Source organism: Delphinus delphis, chromosome 17, assembly GCF_949987515.2.
Source record: "Delphinus delphis chromosome 17, mDelDel1.2, whole genome shotgun sequence".
Classification (NCBI taxonomy): domain Eukaryota; kingdom Metazoa; phylum Chordata; class Mammalia; order Artiodactyla; family Delphinidae; genus Delphinus; species Delphinus delphis.
The window spans coordinates 21,025,030-21,047,279 of NC_082699.1; the positions used below are offsets into that span (position 1 = coordinate 21,025,030).

The 22,250-nt window shown below is 33.4% G+C and overlaps 1 long non-coding RNA gene across 1 annotated transcript in view; it reads left to right on the forward strand.

The window, feature by feature from the left end:
* The window catches only part of LOC132440212 (uncharacterized), a 65,859-nt gene extending 54,048 nt beyond the window's left edge, over positions 1-11,811 (forward strand). Inside the window, exon 4 of the long non-coding RNA XR_009522539.1 lies at positions 11,158-11,811. This is a non-coding gene — a long non-coding RNA (uncharacterized lncRNA). The remainder of the gene's footprint in view (positions 1-11,157) is intronic.
* The last annotated feature ends 10,439 nt before the right edge of the window (positions 11,812-22,250 follow it).

Consider the following 22,250-nt stretch of genomic DNA (forward strand, 5'->3'; position numbering starts at 1 on the left):
ACTATTTCAATATTTCCAAAGATCTTTAAGCTACTGTAATATTCAAAAAGTTTTTGAATTCCCTGACAAACAATGTGATATAACATCCTTTTAGCATTGGACTCTTAGTATGTAGGGTTTTGTGTGTGTGCGATATGAAAAAAGACCAATAGTTCTTCAGAAAATTATTTTAAACAAAAACTGCTCAAATGAATTAAAAAAGGAAAATCTTATTTTGGGGCAAAACACATTTTGTGTTAGTTCTAATAATTTTATATTAGCCATATTCAAAATAAGTGAAACTGTAAAACATCTTTGAAGACATTTCCAGAAAGTATCTTAAGCAATTTCAGTCCTAATAATATTTTAAATAAAAAGATTTATGAAATTCCTTGCCATCAAAACAATACTAAATATTTTTCCTTATAATTTTAATTATACTGCTACTAATTTTTTTTATTTAATGTTTATTACAAACTAGAAAGCAGATGCTCTGAGGAAGATCTAAAATAACGTGTCCTCTATCAGATTCCATCTCTAAGTATAAGACCCAGAGTCAGTCTCAGGAGGGAGTTAATTAACACAACAGTAAAATACTTCTGGGTCAGATTTATTATTTTTGGTTTGAAAAATTAGGCATCTCAGATTTTTTTGTTGTTCAGAATTTTCCAGACTATCTAGGCACCTGAACTGATTCCTTCTTTAACAGGAGCAAGACTGGACTAATCTGCTGTGAATTAAAACAAAACAAAACAAACAAACAAAACTGAAAACCAAATAAAAAAACCCCAAACGGTAGGACACATCAATAGACCCAGTAAAAGCAAGAGAGACTCTGATATATTTCAAGCTGAAAAAGTTATGATAAACTGACACAGAAATCTCTTCTTTAATTTCATGATATTCCTGTTTCTGTGTGAACAAATTTTTGTTTTTATTAAAATGGGCTTAGAAAAATGTCATAATAAATATGTGTAATCATATTGGACAGAGAACTATTATTCTCAATCTGGAAAGCACACCATCATATGAGTTTCTAAAATAATCTGGACTCAAATGAGACCCATGCATGAAAATACAAGGAAATAATTTGCAAGTATGCAAAATTAGAAAAGAAAACAAAGATTTTAAAAGTATAGGCAATCATAATTAAAGATCATGTCACTTTGCTTTTAGATTTAAATTTTGCTTATTGAAGCATGCCAAAGTGGTTTAACCCTTTGAAGAAAGGTTTCCATAAAAGTTAAATTCTTCTTCTTCTTATGATTGCTATTGTAATCAGACTGTATATTGTTTGGAGCTAAAGTATATCTGATTTTTCATAAAGTGGAACATTAATTGGGACTTACAAGCTATATTTAAAATGCTCTAATTTGTTCTTTCCTCCCTCATCTTTTGTTGGAAATTAAGCTCAACAATTTTTTTTTTTCTTTTTGACCCATCCAGGTAAGAGAGGAGGAAAAACGTTATTCCAATCAGAATAACTGCAATGAACTGAAGTTAAGTACATTACACATTTTAGTTTTGTAGGCAGATTTGCTACTCCCATTTTAGGAAATAAGGAAATGAAAAAAATTAAATGGTGGATCCTCCCATTGTCTGAGCCTCTTCTTTGCATTCACAAACAACTCCTGTTTGGTTGTGAGCTTCTGGAGGAGAGGGACCATGTACTATTCCTTTCAGAATTCTAACTGCAACATTGGTGTTGATACTGCTCCATCCCAAGTTCTAGGTGAATGCTGTTGACACAGATGCTAAGTCTGGGAACTAGGGGTCCTTCATATAGGAAGTGAGGATACAGCTGGTTTTTGCAGCACTTTGATGTCTTCTCTGAAACAAGTAAATAGTATGAAGAAAGTGCAGTGGTGGAAAGAATAGAAATGCATAATGTATTCTTCAAAAGGTGAATGACATAGTGTATAGTGTGTGTGTGTGTGTGTGTGTGTGAGCGAGAGAGAGAGAGAGAGAGAGAGAGAGATTGAAGCAACAATTGGATAAATGTTATATTAAATATATGGCTTGTGGGCTGTAATCAAAATAAAAAGTTTCTCTGAAATTGCTGCTATCTTGTCAACAAAAGTCCTAAGATGATTTTACATTCCAAATTAGTCTCAATTCAGTGATTAGAATGTATCCAGTCCAATATATTAATCCACATTTTGTTTTTAGTCAAACTTGAAGCTTATTCCTCCTGTAAACCATGATCAGGTCTGTAACGGGAGGTGTTTTTCTAGAAGAAGGAGAGTATTCAGTGTCGACTCTCTGCATTCATTTCCTCTGTCTCCCATGGCAGGGCTGAAGTGGGAGGAGGCAGGAAAGGTTGGGGATAGAAATGAAGTTTTTATTTTCTAGGTGGCCTCACACTTCCTGAACCCCTGAGCCTGAAGTTGGTTAAGGTGACTTTTGCTATTGTGAGGGCATTTGTGGGAAGTCCAGAGTCCATCACCAAAGAACACATTCTGCAACCCTCTTGACTCCAACCCAGTGTCACTCCTGGCTGACTGCAGTCCCTGTGTGGCCCAGTCTCTCTTCTAAGGTAGGACACAATTATAGCGTGCAGGTCTATTAATGCCGCCATTTCTACCCTACTGCTTTCCCAAGGGTGAGTCAGGAACTGTCCTCTCTCCCTGGCACCACTAAGGTTTAGAAGGCACATAGCAGATACTTTCCAGGGACCTGTGGATGTCCTTTTATAAGGCATAAGGTAAAGGATGTGGTACCCCTCAGCCCTCTTTACTTTGGGGAGGGAAATAGCAACATTGTTCATTTCTCTCCAAAGATGTGGCTTTACAACTCTCTCTCAACTATAAGCCTTCCTTATTTCCCTGATCTGACCCATGCTCCTACAGTTGCAAAACTCATATTTGTCCCCATAGTAAATTGTGCATTTCAAATTGTTTACCTTTTTTGTTTTCTCTACAAGATCTTCTATTTTCTCATGTTACAATTTCATTGCAAGAGGTGTGAGAGAGGAAGAAAATTAAGTTGGTAAGTATTTGGAAGCCAGAATGAAATATTTGGCCGTGTTTCTAAACAGTAAAACTACTTCAACAGATAAAATCTTACTTACATGTTCAAAAAAGAAAATAAAAATTGCCTTCATTGAAGTAGAGTCGGAAAGCTTGATAGGTGGATCTCCTTCCCTCTCTCTCCAATTCTCTGCCCATGAAACCACAGCCCTCCACAGAAACCACTGGATACGAAGGGCACATATTGAAAGACCTCTCTTTCCTAGAGACCATATATGATTCAGGACAAGTAGGTTTACACTAAGGAAGACTGAAAATCATATCTGTGCTGGGGAGAGAATAAAGATTAGGAAAACAATTAGGAAACAATAAAGTGGCTGTAGAAAAGGCAGAAAGAAAGGATTTGAGAGAGATTTAAACGGGCATTAATTGTGATTTAGTTAGTTTTTAGTTAGAAGAGCAAAATAACGCAAGCTTTTCCTTCTTTTTTTTTTTTTTTTGTTTTTTCTTCTTAAGAAGTAGAGAAATGCTTTATTTCTGTATCTCTCTAGGCCTCAAATTCAGGTCGTCTTATTCTTCTTCCCCCTTTCTCTCCATGGAGATGTTGAGTTACATTGTAATTCTGTTAACATATTGCATATTGGCCAAAAATTTAATGTAGGTTTTGGGAAGTGACACATTCATGGTGGGCTGCAGTTACTAAAGTTTGACCATGTCATCTCCTCTAACTTCAAACATGCAGCCAATCTTTTATTCCCCTCTTTAATTTTTAATGAAAAATAATTGCTAAAGAATATCATTATTTCTTCTGTAAGAATGAAGCTTGGAAGGTTGCAGGGACTTTTCAAATACTAGCATCTCTTGAGCTCTGACTTTACTGTATTTCTATGTCTCATAAATCTAAATGTACCATTTTTATTAGCTATTTTTTTCTTTTTTAATAAACATATGTACATATGTAAAGTCAATATTTTGAATATGATTCAAAATTTATGTCTGTTTCATATCAACTGCATTTTTTTCTTTCTTTTTTTTTTTTTTTTGACCGACTTCACCCACTTTCTCCACCTCCCAACTTCTGCCTGAGGCAACCAATCTGTTCTGTATATTAGCTTGTTTTTATTTTCCTTTCTGTCTTTCTTTTAATTTTATTTTTTGTATAGATTCCACATACAAGAGAGCTCATATGGTGTTTGTCTTTCTCTGTCTGACTAATTTCACTGAGCATAATGCCCTCAAGATTCATCCATGTTGTCACAAATGGCAAGATTTCATTTTTTTCAATGGCTGAATACTATTCCATTATATACATACCACAATTTCTTTATCTATTCATCCACTGATGAATGCAGGCTTCCTTTCATTGATGTGCCAGATGGACCTGACTGTGTCATTAACTAATAAAATGTAAAGAAATAACATTATTGTAGATGGAGAAGAAAAGTCTTGTGTTGGCTTATTAGGCTTGAAGAGCTTACAGGATATGCCAGACGGAGATGTTCCATTGGCATTTGAAATCACTAGCTCTCTGACTTGCTTATCATAATGAAAAATGTACACACATAACTTTACAGTTTTTGATCCCTCCTCCAATAATAAATTCTGTCCTTGGGGCCATCTAATCACCAAAGATTTACATCATCCACACAATCACTGGAAAATATGATGGCTAATTAGGATTTCTGAAATTAAAGTAGTGGTGGCATTGCTTGTGGAAGGATAGTGAATAGTTCATGATTTTAATTTTAAGCACAAAGAATGACTTTCTAATAGTCATAAATGCCTTTATATCAAGGAGGTGAAAAATTCCCTGTTACTGGAAATGTTTAGCCTTAGTAAGTGTGCATATTTGGCATTCATATTAGTCAAGACACTCAGATATCTGGTAAGTGATTGGCTCCCAGCCTGTAAGTTATTTTGCAGTTTTCAATATCTGTGAGTCTATGACTTAGTCCTGTTTCTGTTCAAAGCCAAAATGTCCACATACCAGAAAAGCTACTACCATTCAGCTGCTAAGTTTCCATGTGTCTGACCTTGAACGTTTTTTCACTGTCTCAACACCCCTGAACACCAATATCCACAAAGCAAGTAAGTGGACAAATAAACCTACAAGCTACAAACACACCATAAAAAACATCATTTTCTAGTGCTGTATTTTGTCATCAGATGACACTGCTATTCACCCAATGACACAAGCTAGTAGCATGAGACTTATCTCTGTCTACTTCTTCCCTCTAATTTTCTAAATTATTACATTTTCTGAATATTTTACAGTGCCCACCCCTGCCTAACACTTGTCAGTGACTTCATTTTTCAAATGAAGTTTAAGATCCTCAGCATGCCAGACAGAACACTTCATGATCCGATCTTGGTTAACATGTACAGCATCATCATTTGCCGTTTGTTTTTTTTTCTATTATAATTTATTTTGCAGCAATAATGAACTTTTAATTCCCCAGACATATACTCATAATGCCAACATCTGTGTCTCAAATACCTTGGTTCCATTTCTGTCTGGAAAATATTCATTTTACTTTCAAAACATGATCAAGTTTTTAAAATTTTTCCCTAATGACTCTTTATCCTATTTCAATAGCTGACAAGTCCTTAAGCTGGTACAAACATAGGTAGGTATCTGTTTACCTACAAATATTATCTCTAAGGTAACATTTTAGAAATACATAGAAATATAATGTGATCCACATGTGTAATTTTAAATTTTCTAGGATTTACGTTAAGAAAAGGGGGAAAAATAAAACAGATGAACCTAGTTTTAATAACACATTTGATCATATCAATAGAGTATTATTTCAAAATAAAAATCAACATAAAATTATTAAAAAGTGTAAACAATTATTAAAAAGTATAAAGTACACACCAGATTATAAAGCCTTAGTATAAAAATTAAGTCTTTAGAATCTGGTGTGTATTTTACACTTACAACACATCTCAATTTGGACTACCTAAATTAAGTGCTTAGTAGCCATATATGGCTAGTAGCCATATATTAGCCATATATGGCTAATGGCTAGTGGCTTGATTTACTGGCCAAATCCAGCCAGAGCTAAGTTATATTTTTATGTTTGAATTGTTGGAAAAAATAATAAGAAGAAGAATATTTATTGACACCTGAAAATGGTATGGAATTCAAATTTCAGTGTTCCTAACAAAGATTTATTGGACCATAACCATGCTTATGTATTTACAGATCTTCTGTACCAAATTCTGTGCTAAAAAATGACAGAGTGAATTAGTTTTGAGAAACTGTATGACACCAAAATCTTAAAATATTTACCATCTGGCCCTCTCCAGAACAAGTGTGCTGACCTCTTTTTTAGTGGTTTGCTCTGCTAGGATCATGTATTAGTTATCTTAGTTTGCACTCGACACGTAGCTGACACACAAAAGAGACTCTATCTTTTCAAAATAGTATATATTTTATACATTCAATTTAACAAGGATTTATTCAACAACTATAATCCTAAAACCCAACCTGTTTACCTAGAAATCGTACCTTAGAATTTTTCCAGCCCTGAACACTGTGTCACCAGAATAATGATAAAGCATAGTCAAAAATAAAATTCTCAATTCATACAGATCTGGGTCCAAGCTCCAGCTCTGCCCCATCAGCAATCTTGAGTAATTTACTTACCTTCTGTAACCTGTTGTTTCAATGTCTGCAGAATGGGTCAAAATAATACTAACTCACAGGGCTGTGCAATGATTAAATGAGATGATGCATATAATAAGAGTAACATGACTGAAACCTGGTAAGTTTTCAATAAACATTAGCTATTTTTAGAACATATATCTAAAGTTTCCTAACCTAAAAATTTACTCCTTTCAATAGCTTTTAGTCTCTGCTTTTGAATGAAGTGATATTTTAATTAACATGGTTTATAAAACTATTTGTTCATTCTATTCACTTTGTTAAATATTAGCATAACTATGTAGATAAGTTATAACTATTTTGGACACCAAAACACTTTACTAGAATATTAGAATAAGTCTTTTATATAAATGGAAATGAATAATATATTTGAAGGAGGAAAGGGGATTTATCTATAAGGAACATGAAAGAACTATTACTTAGAAAGTTTTAACAATTTTAGAATGAGAAACACACGTTTTAGTAATATATTATATAGCTCTACACTAGGCCCATAAAATACTTTTTAAAACACAATTTGAAAATTAATAAGTGGTGTGTAAATGTTATAAATTATTATCATGCTTAATATTATAAAATTATTCATATAACATAGTTCCATTTATTTCCCTTGTTGACATGTTAACATAGCTGAAAATAATTCTTTGGACAGTTATGTTTAATTTAGGTTTTATGACTCTTTGGAGTGAAGAGAGGAAGAGTATTGTAATTTTCTGGACGTAGAGAATCATTTGCTATGGTAAACGGGATAAATGCTTGTGCTGCCTCATGGGAGTGGAATAGAAAAGAGTAGCTGGTTCTATTCTGCTGAGACGCCAAGGTCTCCGTATTCTTTCAAAATCAGTGGCCTTAGAGGGATCGTGAATTGCTGAGGTGGAGCAATCCTTACTCTTCTTTCTCTCTCGTCTACTGCCTTTGAAATCAACTAGAGCTGCATACTTGGAAGCAGCACAAAGGGTAAGTCTGGAAATAAAAATATGGCCTAGGATTTGTGATGCTCAAGTGATTCAGACTCATTTCTCCAATAGCTGCAGTACTGAAATATGCTAGACTTATCATTGATATATTGCAGTTCACAGTGTTCTAATTCATTTTACAGAAGGAATCCTGCCCAGCCCTACTATTACTCTTTTAAATAGAACTTATGCTTTCGTTCCATTTGAAATAATTCATCATTAAGTTCAGAATATCTGATTCTATCAAATTATGCAGATACAGAAGGTGTCCAGGCCATCTTTGTGGACAAAATCACAGTGGTTAAAATCTCTTCTGTGATGTAATGTTCATTTGTGATATAAAATGCACTCAACATGACAAACCTTTTTCTTCCTTCCTTTAAGCAGTTTCTGAAATTCTAAACATTTCTTTCCTGAATAAATAAAAATGGGGATAAACAAGTCCCTTAGCTTCTGTATTCAGCATACAACAAAATGCACTTATTTTTTCTTATGTGTAAGATTGAAATTTTAACAACATTCTTCTTAACACCTTCTATTTTATGGATGCACTGCACATATTTGTATTGTGTAAGTTAGAGAGAGCCTGGCCTGTGCTTATTAATTTGTTTTATATTAATATATATATTAATTTTGTTGGTATTGATAGGCTCTTCATCATCAATTATGAGGATTTTACTTTACCATTTCACCAAAAACACAGAAATTAGAATGTATTCCATTCATTAGAACAAATATGTATATAAGTAATCTAGAAAATAATTATCACTATGTATTTCACAGAGCAATGTTACAGATTACTACTGAAATTAATGTGTTGATGTCAGTTTTTTCCTCTTAATTTTTAACCCTACTGCCCACTTTGTTAGGTTTATTTTATGGATCACAAATAGATCTAATTCCTTGAAATATTTACTACCATGAAATGGTCACTTAACAACAATAACAAAATAATTATATTGCCCTTAGATTCTTAAGATTTAGTGATTTTCTTCTAAAATAACAATCAGATGGATTTAAATAAAGGAAGCCAACCATTGTAAGAGAAAGAAGATAAAAGTTCCACAATTTAACTTTATGTTACTTATAAACACATAATGTGTTATGTTTTTGTAAATAAGTCCAGATAAAAAATACTCTAGTTTTTTCAAAAGCTATCATCATGTAACTAATATTTTATTTAAATGTGTAATTATTAATCAGTTTCAGTTCAAAACAGGGCAATCATTTGGTTTCTTCAGACTCTAGTTACACATTGAGTAGTCTCTTATTTTAAGTCAAATTCCTATCACTAATCACAGAGGAACAAAGATGTGTCCAAATTCTGAAGGAACATGGGTGTCCCAAAGCTCAGATAATGAATTTTAGCTCTCTCAGGAGAAAAGCCTTTCCTGTATGTAATCTGGCAATATTCCAAGATTTCTTTTTAAAAGTAACTCCATATGTGTACTGAAAATAAGCTAGTGATGTTTTAAATCAACTGGAAAGAGAGGCTGTTCTTTTCAATATTTTTTTCCTGAGCATAACTTTGAAGTGCAGCATTTGGGGATTATGAAGGTTTGGGTTACCTGCTGAATGAAGGCATGGAAAATTATTTGAAAGTACCCTTTTTTTTGAAACTGTACTTTAAACTTATGAAATATCACCTGTGGTTAAGAAAAGGTATGCAATTCAAAGCATTTTTTTTCAACCTAAAGACAAAGAGTTAATTTTAAATTGTGATTTTATTTTCCAAGTTTTCTATGGCTGCAAGATCATAGTCAAAAGTTTGTGGTTCACTTATCTTAGAGGTAGGAGATGATGAGGACAAGTGAATACTATTAAATTAGAGAAAATATGGGTAAATTTATAATGAGTTAGGTACTGTGAGCAAAACTGAAGCAAACACCACAGCTTACTATGCTTTAATGATTGTCTCACAGCAGGTATCTTAAGAGGTTTCATTCTCAAATAAATTCAACTCGCATCTATTTCTCAGTAATGTGCTCTGAATTTACATAAGGCATTCAAAGACTTGAAAATAATATAGTCCATTCTTGTAATATTCTTAGCTAGAAAAAAGTTCCTGCATTGCCAAATTTGTATCATGTAAATATATATAAAGGAAAATGTATTTAACTAATAATTCTTTTTCAGAAAGAAAGGAACTGTAATAATACATGTGTTATTTACATCATGAAAGTTATCCTTTGCCTAATATATCACAGACATACTTAATATAGTTGGGTACTGTCTAACAGCATTTTGAAAATATATGGATAGTTCTATAGTTAAATATTTACTTTAGTATGCAAAAATTTTTTTCACTATATCCAAAAAAACAAGATGGCTGCATCTTCTTTGTAGCAGCAATATAAAATTATAAAAAGGTAACAAAAAGACCCAATATGATACTTATTAAATAAATGTCAACTGTGTTAAAAATCATGTTTCAAGATGTTGTAAAGATATCACTTCAGAAACTCATTTCCAAAGTATTTCAACATTTATAATTGGTAAATTATGTTTAATTTATATATTTTAAAGGTAATGTGGTATGGAGTATAACTTACGGTAAAACTAACATTTACCAGATATATTTTTCATGAAATTAAGAAATATTTACTGAATGTGCCTGGTGCTTTGCTAAGGGCTAAGGAACCAATAAAATATAATGCATATTAGCTATTGATAAGTGTTAAGGAGAAAAAAGAATATTGCAAGGAAGGGAAATATAATATTTTGGGTGTGTTGCATGGAAAAGTTGTTGAAAATTTTGATATAGAGGCTGAAAAGCACCTCTGAAGTGGCTTTTGAATAAAGACCTAAGTTTCACATGGGAGTAGACATTGTATGTGTGTGGAAGAAGAGTGTCCTAGCCCAAGGTACACACATGGGACTGTTGTTGTATTTTACAAACAGTGAACATGGAAATGTGGCTGAAGTAAGGGAGGGGAATATGTAGCAGAAGAGGTCTGAAAGGTAATAGAATCAAGACAAGTAGGCTCTTGAAGGCCATGCAAAGACTGGATTTTAATTAGAGTAGTTGGAGGACTTTGAGAGCATGAATGACATAATGTGAATTATATGTTAGCAGACCACAACAATTTTGAGAATACACTGTAAGTAGGCAAAGAGAGAGGCAGCAAGACAGTTTAGAAGTCTATCACAACAATCAGGGAAGAGATGTTTTTTTAATAGTGGATTGTGACAGTAGTGATGGTGAAGATAATAAAAAGTGGTTGAATATTAAATCTACAGTATTTTGAAAGTAGAGCCAACAGGGATTGTTAAACAATTTCATGTAGAATATAAGAGAAAAAGAACAGTTAATAATGGCAAGAGACAAAGTCGGAAGGTTAGAGTTCTCACTGACCGTGATGAAGAAGACTGTTACAGGAGTGGGTCTGGGGAACATTCAGGTTGAGAGTATTGTTTACATAAGTCTGGAGTTAATGTGGAAGCCTAGGTATAAATTTAGGAGCCACTAGCACATTGATTGTATTAAAACAGTTACAGTGAGTCTAGACAAAGATAAATATATAATTCCTTGTTACAAAATTAAACATAGTCTTTATTACTTTCTTATTTTTATATTTTTCAGATTCATCTATATAAAGAAAGTTTAACAGACAAAACTGGGCAATGCAATATCAAGAAAAAATTAGCAAGATGTTGACAAAGAAGAAAAGAGCTGGTAGAACTGCCACAACTACCCTGCAGAACGATTTATTATTATGTATTGTTTTTGAAAATATGTATGCCTTATGACTTAAAATTCACATTTATGGGTACATCATAGGGAAATATTATAAAGAATATTTATTATATATCCCCCAAAAGACATAAACAAGGATTTTACTGGAACATTTCAAGTCAACATCTACCAGAAGAGAAATGGGAGACTATCTGAGCAATGAAATGTTGTACAGCTATCAAAATGAATAAACCAGAACTATATATATACACATATATATATATATATATATATATATATATATCAACTTTGATTGGACTCACAGACCTAATACTGAGTGAACAAAGCAAAATGCAGCCTATTTTATACAGTTATGAAATAATTGTATGTCAATCAAAATCATAAATACACATACATAGATCTATGTTGTGATAAATATATGTTCTAAAATATAAAAGCATGATTAACCTCAAATTTAATCATAATTACTGTTTCTGGGGCAGGAGAGGGGAACATGGAGGATTACAATATTATTTGTATGATATATCGTCAAAATATAAAATAATCAGATGCAACTATGAGAGAATGTTTTCTTTTTTTTTTTTTTGGTACGCAGGCCTCTCACCGTTGTGGCCTCTCCCGTTGCGGAGCATAGGCTCCGGACGCGCAGGCTCAGCGGCCATGGCTCACGGGAACAGCCACTCCGCAGCATGTGGTATCTTCACGGACGGGGCACGAACCCGCGTCCCCTGCAGCGGCAGGCGGGCTCTCAACCACAGCGCCACCAGGGAAGCCCTGTTTTCATTTTTTAGTTGTGTGTGTGTTATCCTATTTTTTTCTACATAATTTTACATCTTTTTAAAGAGAAGATTTGAAGGTTTTGTGGGTGTGTGAAAATTGAATTAGGAACACTTCCAGAAATTGAATCATTATGCTATAGAGTTCGATTGCTGATAGAACTATTAGATCACTTAGAAAATACTTGGCTCTTAGAAAAAGATTTTCCTAAACTCTTATTAACTTCTCTCAGTGTAGCTGTTAGCATTTTCCTTCCACTAGTTTCTAGTAATCAAATATAAATTCATAAAATCACACAGCCCAAAATAAAAAGGGAGGAAAGAATCTACATCTTAAAATAAAAATCCTAGCCCCTACACAACTCAGTTTGAAAACTGAAATAGACATCATGGGGAGAAAATTCACAAACAGCAGATGTTGTGGTTCACTTTTCCATTGTTGATATTAAACAAGAACACCTCTGAGATTCCACATCCTGTATTTATGGATTGTAGTTAAAATGGTAAAATGGTATATTCTGGTACTTCTAAATATTTTATGATATGAGGCATTTATGATGAAGAATCATTTTACTCACAAAAATGTTAGATTTCCTCTAGCATTCTATTTTCACTTGGAAGGAAACTGCACCTTTAACCTGTACTGAATGAGATTGGAAACAATGGATAAGATAGTGATATAAAGTGATTTTGTGCAAAGTAAATGTTTTCATTTTCAGAGAGGTAAATATTCAACACAACATGGAATATGATTATTTCTTAATATTGTATCTAGTAGGAGTCTCAAAACATAATAAATTAATGAAATTGATAAATAAATATGAAAAATCCTTAAATTTAGTAATTTGAATTAAATATGAGACAATATTCTATATTACAAACATATATCATTACTAATATTGATATAAAATTGTCTTTTTAAATTGATAAGGCGGCAGAAAGTAAAGCTTGCCAAGTTACAAGTTAATCCTCTATTAGATCTAATTAGTTTTATTTTCTAGCTGTTTTAAAGGTTACCTGAAGAAAACTGTTTTCTATAGCTTCTATTTTTAATTCTTTATAAACGTCTTGCACATGCCTGCTATTGATTACAAGAGTGTGAGGAAATAAAGGTATTTTTTGGAATGAGTTTTCTTTGACCTGAAAAAAAACAGTGCCCTTGCAGAGCATATGCGGTCTGGCTGCAGAATGCCTGAGTTTCAATTCTTTAATCTCTCTCATTTTTCTCACCTTTAAAATCAGGCTCATTGTTTTGTGAAGATTCAGTGGGATAATAGGTGAAGATACCTAGTGTTTGGCACCTGCGAAGCACCGAGCTCTCATCTATCCACAGCATAATTATTATTGTTTTTGTTGTTGTTGGAAAGGAACTAATTTTATAAATAGTCTCTGGCCTCTCAGCATCTTCCTTGGACCCCTTTAACTCATTCTCATTTGAGGATCATTTAGAAAATCACATCTGATTAGGTCCCTTCCCCAATTAAAACCATTAACGATTTTCAATGACTTTTAGGGCAAAGACCAAATGTGCCTGTTTGGTCATAACATGCCTATTAGCATCTGCACAATATTGCCCTTGCCTTCCTCAACAGCCTCATCTCTAATAACTTTTCTCACTGCTTTTTGCCCTCCAGAAATGCTTTGTCTCTCAAAGTCACCAACTTCCTCCCTACTATAGGACAGTCTTATAAACATTTAACCCTTCTACCCAGTCAATCCCTACTTACCCTTTAGATCTCTGTTCTAAATTCCATTTCTCTGAATCTTCCTGGAAACTCTCTGAAGCCTCCTGCCCTGGTCAGTCTGTTCTACAATACAATTAAAGTTTTGCGATTAGTTTTCTTGTGGTGTGGTATTTTAATATATTGGCAAAGAGAGTTTTCCATCTAGAAAGTATATATTAAGTTAAAGCAAGTGTCACTACATCCCATTCAATTGCCCATGACTATAGAAAGCTCTTCCCAACTGAAGAAAGGAAGAGGAACCAGAGAGAGAACAAGAGCACTTATACCTTGTTGGGTCCAGAGTCAGTGTAGGTAAGGAGAGTAGGCAATAGCAAGAGCCCAAAAGTTTGAGAAATTTAAGAGGTGTGGAAATTTAGAAGCTCAGAAAACTTGGACTATGTCTCTAGGTAAAGTCAAGAAATTGGCCAAATCCTGAAGTCCCTCACCCTACATCATGTTGAAAAAGTAGGAAAAAAAGTCTTAATGCTCTTTCCAGGCATTCCACCCTGAAACAACGTCAAATCTCTCTTACAGCCCTAGAATTGTACAGATAGGTTTCTGTACCTAAAAGCAGCATAGATATTCCGTAGAGAGCTATTGTAACTGAAACAAGTAGAAACAAAATACAGTAGAAACACACAAAGAATGGAGCTGGGAGGAAAACTACGGATGATGTTGCAGTAAATGGCAGGCATGGATGGATGGATTATGAAAATGCTGTTATCACCACCTCCACCATCACACTGATGACGTTGACCACCATGTCTAGGTTGGTGCACCAAGCGTTCTCCAGAATTTGGACAAATCCTCAGAGAAAATGTTTCCACCAATAGATTAGGAGCCAGGTATAATTTAAGTTTAATTAAAAGAAGATAATACAGTGACTTGGTAGCAATACATGTTTATTGAATATATTATTTGACTCTCTAAAATTATCTAACTTCATGCTGAACTGTAAGTTCTATAAAGAAAGGGACCTTTTCTATCTTACTCATTCTCCTATCCTCACAACCCAGTATAGTCTCTGGCACAAGCAAGTGAATACCTATTTTATGCTTGGATGGACAGTGCTGATGAATGAATGATGAGTATATGGCCTACTGGTTATTAACCGGGTGCACTGTCTTATGGAAACATATATTAGAATTAAAATTTAGATATTATAAAAAGACTCCTTAACTTAAAGGCAAATATGTTGCCGCCCAAGCTTAGAACATGAGGCCAGTCTGGTCCCTAGTTCTCACATCTGTAAAGCTGAGATGATATAATATGTCTATCACTGAGTATTGAGAAGAATTAAAAAGAAATACTATAGGTACACCGTATACAAGGTTATTTAAACTCTCCATTATTTTTCTTTTGAAGAGTATTTTTTTCTAAGCTAATATGAAATCAGAGAATAATACTTTTTTTAACTCTATTTTTAGAAAATAATACCTATACTTTGATACAGTGGCATGTATATAATCATTTGATGCCCAATAAAAGTTCTTTATAATTGAAAGCAGTTCCTCTTTATAGATGAATATGTCTGAAGAAATTCTAATTTGTTTATCGGTACATAGAAAGTGAGTTCAATACTTCATCAAATACACACAGTATTTGAATTATTCTCTGAAAATATTTAGAGAAGTATCACATGTATTTAGTTCTAAGTATTAATATTCATGGACTTATTCCTTCAGGAAACAAGGGATTTTTTAGAGGTTAAAAAAAATATCTGGCAATTAGAATGTCTGACTATGTCACTGTTATGGACTGAATTGTGTCTCCTCCCCAGGTATCTTAGAATGTGTCTGTATTTGTAAGCAGGACCTTTAAAAGGGTAATTAAGTTACAATGAGGTCATTAGGGTGGGTTCCAGTTCAATATGACTGGTCTCCTTATAATAAGAGAAGATTAGGACACACAAAGAGACACCAGGAGCATGCAGATAAGGAAAAGTGAAGACACAGAGAGAAGGCAGCCATCTGCAATCCATGAAGAGAGGCCTGAGAAGAAACCCAACCTACCAACACCTTGATCTTGGAATTCCAGCCTCCAAAACTGTGAGAAAATAAATTTCTGTTGTCTAAGTCACCCCAGTCAGGTATTTTGTTATGGCAGCCCTAGCATACTAATAACAGCATCATTAGCATTAGTTTTTTTATAATACCCTACAATGTGAAAATACAAAGGCAAATTTTAAGTTCAAAAATAATGCTGTCAAAAAAAAAAAATGCTGCCTAACACCTACTGGAGCTAAACATGACCCAGGATTTCATTTTGGGGTATATGCCCAACAGAAATGTATGCTGACATCCATTTTAAAGATATTCATAGCAGTTTTATACCTAATAGCCTCAAACTGGAAGCAACCTAACTGTTCACCAGGATGAAATAGAATAAATATATTGTGGTATATTCCCAAAATGAAATATAACACAAATTAAATGAAAAAAAATGCTGATACATGCAACAACAAAGACAAATCTCAAAATATAATTTTGATGAAAGAAGCCAGACACAATATACATGCTGTGTGATTGTATTTAAATGGACTTCATAAGCAGCCAAAGCTGACTTATAGAAGTCAGACTAATGATTACACTGGGTAGGTAGGTGGTGAATGGGAGAGGGAGTAAGAGGGAAAGGCATGCTAAAATTTTGCATACATGATCTAGTTGGTGGCTACATGATTATACAGGTAAAAAAAATCATGAAACTGAACACTTAATATTAGTATGGCTTGTATAAGTTATACCTCAAACACAAAATTAAAAAATATCATCCATTTTATGCTATTTTAAAATGTATATTTCATGACAAATAAGTCACTATGCTTATAGCCAATCTCTAGTACATCTTCTTTAATTTGGGATTTATACCCTGGACAAGAACCAGGAGGGTATACATTTTACATAGGTAACTCTTTCTTGAAAATAATGTCATTTTTAAAAAGTGTGATAAACTTAAACACTTGACTTTTCACATCGTTTCCTTGCACATGGTGCTCCCCATTTGCCCAGGACACTTTCTTTTCCTCTCCTCTAGCATGGAAATTACTTGTTCTTCCAGAGACTGTTCAAAGGTCACCTCTGACTCCTCTCTGAGTCCTCTTTCTACTGTATCAGGTAGAGTTAATTAGTTGTCTATGTTCTAGAACTTATCATACAATATTGTAATGGTTTTATATGTGTGTCTCCTGCACATAAAAGTTGCCGAAATTGTTTGTTGAAAGAATAAATTAATGGAATAAATTGTGTAGAGAGTTAACCATGGAGTAAGAGTGGAGTTGGCTCTTTGAATTATGTAAGAGAACACTGTGTATAAGTAAGAATTGTACATATATATATATATATATATATATATATATATATATACACACACACACAATGTGTGTGTGCGTTTATTGATTTTTTACCAATTTCCACACAGTATTCTACATCATTTACTTGCATCATTTTTCCACAGTACAAGTGTATGGCGCAGGTAATTTTAATACTCATTATTTTTTAAATTTTAGGTAAATTAAGATTAAGAATTTTGCCCAAGAGATAGAGGCAGGATTCAAACCAAGAATTTCTGATTTGTCAATTTCTTTACATACAATGATATATAGAAAGGCTTTTACACTTTGTATAGCTCTAGAGAAACTTCTCTTAGACCAGTCTCTATTGATGAGGTTTTAGGGCGATGGGCTAAGTAATCTCTCGAAAGCTTCGATCTCTACAGCACACTAAAAATGAATTACGCTCAGTGGAACCATTAATTTCAATAATTATAGATATTTCTCAAACTTTTATATTTCTAATGCAAAATCATAAATTTCCACTTTAGTTTGTAAACAATTCAGAAGATTTCTTCCCACAAAACACTAACACCTCATAAAACACAGTTTGCAAAATGCTGGCTATAAACAGGAACTCTTTTTGCCCTTAAATTGTTTTATTCTTCATCTTTCATCAGACACTCAGCATTTGGAATAAACTTGATTGTTCATTTCTTAACTTATTTACTTAAAAGAGATAATTCTTTAATGCATTATTCTTTAGTATGATTTATCCTTAAAACAGACTTTTGATGGCAACTTTTATGAAAATTAAGCCAAAGTTCAAATGATAAAAAACCCAAACCAAATGCAAATGTCTCTCCTGAATATGAAAACTACATGGTATCACTTAGGAAACTTTTTAAAAAGTTTTCCTAAAATCAGGCAAAATACAACAACAGCAAGAACTTTTCTACTTTAAGTGTAATAAAAGTAAATTTGTGTGCCTAACCTAGAATGGTTGAACAACAAGAAAAAAATATTGTGATATCGATATCCATACTTTTACAAGATCCTGTCTTTTACAGCCCACTCTACAGGCGCGAGTGCCAAACATAACCCCAAAATAGACTCTCTGCAATTTCTGCTCCATATATTAAAGTCAAACCACATTTTACAATCTAAAAGGAAGCTAAATTTATCCACCGTCTTTTTCTACAAGAGGAAAATTATCCCAAAATACTTGTAGGAATTTTTTTAAATAATAATCTTCAAAATTAGGATAAGATATGGAGAAGCAGTTAAATATTTCATCAAGCTTTAGTATCTTAACAATTTCAGTCAACTTTATTCTAATTCTATAGAAAGTGAAATAAGCTGATTGTATATCTACTTTTCAGAAAACAGACAGAGAGTTCAATAAAACAAAGTAATTCAATATTTGTAGGAAAGCACATTGGTAGTGTCTACTCTGTTGTTCCGCCTCCTCTCTGTGGCACCAGGAAGTGGTACAAAGCCCTATAAAAACACAGCATTGCTGGGGAAACTAATAGGTTGATGTAAGTGGAAATTCAATATAAGCAGGTTTGACAAATGTGGGGAAATTTAAAATTGAGCCTGTGGGATTTTTGGCCAGACTTTTAAATTTGATTGATAGATTTAAGAATTTTATATATATGGATTCAATACAAGTGGGTATCATGGTATCATAAAAGCAATATTATCAACCTAAAGAAGTTTCAAAACTCTATCTCCCGGGCATTGGATGTGTAAAGTCTTTTTAGCTACTAAAGTTAACTGTTGCAACCCACTTGTTTTTACCTCTGATGTGGTTTTGCAATTTACCATGTTTATTTTGAGCTTTTTAAATGCTATTTTTTAATCAAATGAGCATTTAGTGATGTACTCTGCGGACAATCTTTTCTACTACTTTTTGTTTGATTACAGTTTTGTTTAATAATGCTATTTTAAAATTCAGTTAAAAAATGTCTTGATTTAGTTTCTCAAGGGAACGTTCTTCAAATATTGTATATATTTTCCACATATCCTCTTCTTTGATAGAACAACAACAAAAACTAAATTATGTTAACAAAAATAATACTTCAAATGAGAATAGTTTTTTTTTCCCCCCTAACCATCTTAGGGAACATCTACAAATACTTTAAAATTTTAAAGTCAGGGGCTTCCCTGGTGGTGCAGTCGTTGAGAGTCTGCCTGTCGAGCCTGTGCTCCGCCACGGGAGAGGCCACAGCAGTGAGAGGCCCGCGTACCGCAAAAAAAAAAAAAAAAAAAAAAAAAGAAATTTAAAGTCAGAAACTTAGAGTAGTTATGTATATGACCTCAGACTACAATTTAAAATATATATGTTTATATAGTGGTAGTTTAATTGGTGATTCTCTATAGATTATAAACATATGCAAATGTGAGAGATATTATCAGATTTATGATTTATTTCTCTATTATATCAAATCCTTTCTATCAAATATATAGTCAGCATTTTCATACTAATAAGAATTAATAAATGATATTAATGCTCAAACATGTTGGAAGTGGTAGGTTCTGAATAGTTTTCCTCAGTGAAATACATAAAGTTAAAATTGAGGAAACTAGATCAGTCAATCCAATTCATACTGTATTAATTACAAGATAGACTATAAAAATGAACTAGATTAGTTTTAGAGATTGAGACTAATTAATAATAAGGCTGGACAGAATGTCAATGGAATGTGTGAAAATACATGTATACACACACACATACATCTATATGTTTGTGTGACTATATAGACAAATAAATATAAATTATCATTTTTTAGATTTAAATGTACCCAAATATTGAAATAGTAATTATGGAATTAATATTTAATTAATATTTTAAGTGTTGAAAGATATATTCAGATTTGAAAGAAGAATATTTTTGCTCCATTGATACATCTTTTGGTTAATTCTTTACTGGTCTGAAAACAAACTAGACAAATTGAATTCTCCATATTTTCTATTTCAATAAGATATAAACATATATAAATTATTATAAAAATTTCTTAGGCCAGCATTCAACTTTTTTCAAAGTGAATTTCTAGAATTTTTTTTTTTTTTTTTTTGCGGTACGCGGGCCTCTCACTGTTGTGGCGTCTCCCCTTGGGGAGCACAGGCTCCGGACACGCAGGCTCAGCAGCCATGGCTCAAGAGCCCAGCCGCTCCACGGCATGTGGGATCTTCCCGGACCGGGGCACGAACCCGTGTCCCCTGCATCGGCAGGCGGACTCTCAACCACTGCGCCACCAGAGAAGCCCTAGAATATTTTATTAATATTACAACTCTGTTTACTAGATTCCATAAGGACCCTTAATGGTAGCATCACTTATCATAGCAGTTCATTTAGTAGAATTAGATATTACATAAAGTTTGAAACATGAAAAATATTGAATATTTTTTATAAATGTGTTACTCATTGTTTCAATTCAGTAATCACTCCAGTAATTGTTTCACTTCAGTAATTCATGTATATATATATACATATACATATAAATATATAGAAAATGATTTATTGTGAGGGATTGACTTATGTGATTTTAGAGGCTGAGAAGTGCCATGATCTGCCAGCTGCAACCTAAAGGCCCAGGAGAGCCAGTGATGTAGATCCAGTTCAAACCTAAAGGCCTGAGAATTAATGGGGCCAATGGTATGAGTCCTGGTCTGAGTCAGAAAACCAGAGACCAGAAATGCCAGTGTCCAAGGAAAAGATAGCTGTCCCCATCAAGCAGAAAGCAAATTTGCCCTTCCTCTCACTTTTTCTTCTGTTCAAGCCCTCAACGGATTTGATGACGTCCACTCATATCCGTGACCGTGATCTTTACTCAGTTTATTGATTCAAATGTTAATCTCTTCCAGAAACATCCTCACAGACACATTTAGAATAATACTTTTACCAGCTATCTAGGCATCCCTAGCCCTATCAAGATGACACATAAAATTAATCATCACAATACTTGTTTTGCAGTTACTTGTATGGCAATTTAGGGACCAAATTTGAGCCATAATACAGGTTTGTCTATTGATTTTCTTACCATATCATCAAAATAAATATAATTGTACATTTAATATATTTTCCTTAAAACAACTTTTGGTTTTTGCTGGTAAAGTCTAACAGCAAGAAAAATGACAAAATTTCTACACAAGTTTTCCATACACTCTTCACCAGCATTAAAATAGTACAATTATCTTTGCCAGGAATTAAACATGAATCAATGTTATTAACTAATCTACAGACTATATTTGAATCTCACAAATTTTCTTACTAAAGTCCTTTTTCTTGTCCAGGATCCAATCTAGGATTCCACATTGCATTTACATGTTATGTCTCTCTGTAGTAAACTCATTAAGGAAGAGCTGCCCCTTCTATTCATTTATTAATTTATTCAATTAGATTATAGACTTGTGGATATTTATTTTATTAATTAGATTTTTATTTATTCTAATCTATTAGTACCATTATTTATTTTATTGCACAAATTATCTCAGACTTAGTTATTGGGAGACTTTTCATGTTGGCTTTTATGTCCTCTCAACTTGCCTCAATCACTTGTTTTTTTTTTTTTTTGCAGTACGCGGGCCTCTCACTGCTGTGACCTCTCCCGTTGCAGAGCACAGGCTCCAGACGCACAGGCTCAGCAGTCATGGCTCATGCGCCCAGCCACTCCACAGCATGTGGGATTCTCCTGGACCGGGGCACGAATCCGTGTCCCCTGCATCAGCAGGCGGACTCTCAACCACTGCACCACCAGGGAAGCTCCCCCCAATCACTTTTTGAGTGTTTCCTTACTTTTGAAAGCAAAGAGTGCAGAAGTTTCTTTGTGTACTTTTTTATCTCAGTCTTGGAATTAATAATTCCTGGTTCCTTTTACTAAAAAAATAGTATTTAGAAATAAAATCTAAATTCTAGGTGTACTCACTGCTACTGGATATCATTACTTATAGGCTACTCTCAGAGGATAGAGCTAGGTATTTATGGATATATTCTAAACCCCACACACACATGTGTGCACTTATTTTTATATTTATTATCTGTATTAATATTATCAATCATGAATTCAGATTGATACTTCCCATTACAATCCAATACTACACTGTTTATTTTAGTCTTCCCTTTTTTCTTATTTGTCTATAGACTTACTCTATACAGTCAAAGTACAGTTTTCCAAAGATTAGTCTTTATTTATTTTTCTTTGGGCT